This window comes from Bison bison, unplaced genomic scaffold (assembly GCF_000754665.1).
Source record: "Bison bison bison isolate TAMUID 2011002044 unplaced genomic scaffold, Bison_UMD1.0 scf7180017864359, whole genome shotgun sequence".
In the NCBI taxonomy this organism is placed as follows: Eukaryota; Metazoa; Chordata; class Mammalia; order Artiodactyla; family Bovidae; genus Bison; species Bison bison.
Genome location: NW_011494931.1, coordinates 1504423 through 1508257, shown reverse-complemented (window position 1 = coordinate 1508257; position 3835 = coordinate 1504423). Strand labels below are relative to the sequence as shown.

Here is a 3835-nt window from a genome sequence, read left to right as displayed (position 1 = left end):
AAGAGTCTTCTCCAACACCACAGTTCAAAATCATCAATTCTTCGGCACTCAGCCTTTTTCACAGTCCAACTCTCATATCCATACATGACCACAGGAAAAACCATAGCCTTGACTAGACGAACCTTTGTTGGCAAAGTAATGTCTCTGCTTTTGAATATGCTATCTAGGTTGGTCATAACTTTCCTTCCAAGGAGTAAGCGTCTTTCAATTTCATGGCTGCAGTCACCATCTGCAGTGATTTTGGAGCCCAAAAAATAAAGTCTGACAATGTTTCCACTGTTTCCCCATCTATTTCCCATGAAGTGATGGGACCGGATGCCATGATCTTTGTTTTCTGAATGTTGAGCTTTAAGCCAACTTTTTCACTCTCCACTTTCACTTTCATCAAGAGGCTTTTTAGTTCCTCTTCACTTTCTGCCATAAGGGTGGTGTCATCTGCATATCTGAGGTTATTGATATTTCTCCCGGCAATCTTGATTCCAGCTTGTGTTTCTTCCAGTCCAGCATTTCTCATGATGTACTCTGCATATAAGTTAAATAAGCAGGGTGACAATATACAGCCTTGATGTACTCCGTTTCCTATTTGGAACCAGTCTGTTGTTCCATGCCCAGTTCTAACTGTTGCTTCCTGACCCGCATATAGGCTTCTTAAGAGGTAGGTCAGGTGGTCTGGTATACCAGGTGGTCTGGTATTCCCATTTCTTTCAGAATTTTCTACAGTTTATTGTGATCCACACAGGCAAAGGCTTTGGTATAGTCAATAAAGCAGAAATAGATGTTTTTCTGGAACTCTCTTGCTTTTTCCATGATCCAGTGGATGTTGGCAATTTGATCTCTGGTTCCTCTGCCTTTTCTAAAACCACCTTGAACATCAGGAAGTTCACGGTTCACATACTGCTGAAGCCTTGCTTGGAAAATTTTGAGCATTACTTTACTAGCGTATGAGAGGAGTGCAATTGTGTGGTAATTTGGGCATTCTTTGGCATAGACTTTCTTTGGGATTGGAATGAAAACTGACCTTTTCCAGTCCTGTGGCCACTGCCAAGATTTCCAAATTTGCTGGCATATTGAGTGCAGCACTTTCACTGCATCATCTTTTAGGATTTGAAATAGCTCAACTGGAATTCCATCACCCCACTAGCTTTGTTCATAGTGATGCTTTCTAAGGCCCACTTGACTTCATATTCCAGGATGTCTGGCTCTAGGTCAGTGATCACACCATCGTTTGTGAAGATCTTTTTTGTACAGTTCTTCTGTGTATTCTTGCCATCTCTTCTTAATATCTTCTGCTTCTGTTAGGTCCATACCAGTTCTGTCCTTTATCTAGCCCATCTTTGCATGAAATGTTCCCTTGGTATCTCTAATTTTCTTGAAGAGATCTCTAATCTTTCCCATTCTGTTATTTTCCTCTATTTCTTTGCATTGATCGCTGAGGAAGGCTTTCTTATCTCTTCTTGCTCTTCTTTGAAACTCTGCATTCAGATGCTTATATCTTTCCTTTTCTCCTTTGCTTTTCACGTCTCTTCTTTTCACAGCTATTTGTAAGGCCTCCCCAGACAGCCATTTTGCTTTTTTGCATTTCTTTTCCATGGGGATGGTCTTGATCCCTGTCTCCTGTACAATGTCATGAACCTCATTCCATAGTTCATCAGGCACTCTATCTATCAGGTCTAGGCCCTTAAATCTATTTCTCACTTCCACTGTATAATCATAAGGGATTTTATTTAGGTCATACCTGAATGGCCTAGTGGTTTTCCCTACTTTCTTCAATTTCAGTCTGAATTTGGCAATAAGGAGTTCATGATCTGAGCCACAGTCAGCTCCTGGTCTTGTTTTTGTTGACTGTATAGACCTTCTCCATCTTTGGCTGCAAAGAATATAATCATTCTGATTTTGGTGTTGACCATCTCATGATGTCCATGTGTAGAGTCCTCTCTCGTGTTGTTTGAAGAGGGTGTTTGTTATGACTAGTGCATTTTCTTGGCAAAACTCTATTAGTCTTTGCCCTGCTTCATTCTGTATTCCAAGGCCAAATTTGCCTGTTACTCCAGGTGTTTCTTGACTTCCTACTTTTGCATTCCAGTCCCCTATAATGAAAAGGACATCTTTTTTGGGTGTTAGTTCTAAAAGGTTTTGTAGGTCTTCATAGAACCGTTCAACTTCAGCTTCTTCAGCATTACTGGTTGGGGCATAGACTTGGATTACTGTGATATTGAATGGTTTGCCTTAGAAACGAACAGAGATCATTCTGTCGTTTTTGAGATGCATCCAAGTACTTCATTTTGGACTCTTTTGTTGACCATGATGGCCACTCCATTTCTTCTGAGGGATTCCTGCCCACAGTAGTAGATATAATGGTCATCTGAGTTAAATTCACCCATTCCAGTTCATTTGAGTTTGCTGATTCCTAGAATGTCGACATTCACTCTTGCCATCTCTTGTTTGACCACTTCCAATTTGCGTTGATTCATGGACCCGACATTCCAGATTCCTATGCAATATTGCTCTTTACAGCATCGGACCTTCCTTCTATCCCCAGTCACATCCACAGCTAGGTATTCTTTTTGCTTTGGCTCAATCCCTTCATTCTTTCTGGAGTTATTTCTCCACTGATCTCCAGTAGTATATTGGGCACATACTGACCTGGGGAGTTCCTCTTTCAGTATCCTATCATTTTGCCTTTTCACACTGTTCATGGGGTTCTCAAGGCAAGAATACTGAAGTGGTTTGCCATTCCCTTCTCCAGTGGACCACATTCTGTCAGATCTCTCCACCATGACCCGCCTGTCTTGGGTTGCCCCACGGGCATGGCTTAGTTTCATTGAGTTAGACAAGGTTGTGGTCCTATTGTGATTAGATTGGCTAGTTTTCTGTGAGTTTGGTTTCAGTGTGTCTGCCCTCTGATGCCCTCTTGCAACACCTACCGTCTTACTTGGGTTTCTCTTACCTTGGGTGTGGGGTATCTCTTCACAGCTGTTCCAGCAAAGCACAGCTGCTGCTCCTTACCTTGGACGAGGGTTATCTTCTCACTGCCGCCCTTCCTGACCTTCAACGTGGGATAGCTCCTCTAGGCCCTCCTGCGCCCGAACAGCCACGGCTCCTTGGATGTGGGGTTGGTCCTCCTGGCCGTAGCCCCTGGCCTCGGGCTTGGGGGCGTGAGGTAGCTCCTCGAGGCCACCGCCCCTGGCCTCAGGCTTGGAGGCGTGGGGTAGCTCCTCCTGGCTGCCGCCCGTGACCTCGGAGGCAGGGTAACTCCTCTCGTCGCTGCCCCTGACCTCTGACTTGGGTAGCTCTTCGCCGTTCCTGCGCCATTGCGGTCTGGCATTTCAACCACTGCCCCTGACCTCGGACGTGGGGTAACTCCTCTTGGCCGCTGACCTTCAGGCATGGGGTCCTCCCGGCTTCTGCCCCTGACCTCGGACGTGGGGTAGCTCCTCTCAGCCGCGCTTAGTGCGCCGGGCGTGGCCGCCCGCGCTTAGTGCGCTGGGTGAATGAAATTAGAACACTTCCTAACACCATACACAAAGATAAACTCAACATGGATGAAAGATCTAAATGTAAGAGCAGAAACTATAAAACTTTTAGAGGAAAAGAAAGGCAGAGTACTTGGTGACATAAATCAAAGCAAGATCCTCTATGACCCACCTCCTAGAGTAATCGAAATAAAAACAAAAGTAAACAAGTGGCACCTGATTAAACTTAAAAGCTTTTGCACAGCAAAGGAAACTGTAAGCAAGGTGAAAAGACAACCCTCAGAATGGGAGAAAATAATAGCAAGTGAAACAACTGACAAAGGATTGATTTCCAAAATATATAAGCAGCTGATACAACTCAA

General features: G+C 44.4%; 1 pseudogene; it reads right to left on the bottom strand.

The window, feature by feature from the left end:
- The window catches only part of LOC104999644, a 57687-nt pseudogene extending 54375 nt beyond the window's left edge, over nt 1-3312 (bottom strand).
- Between the last annotated feature and the right edge of the window lie 523 nt (nt 3313-3835).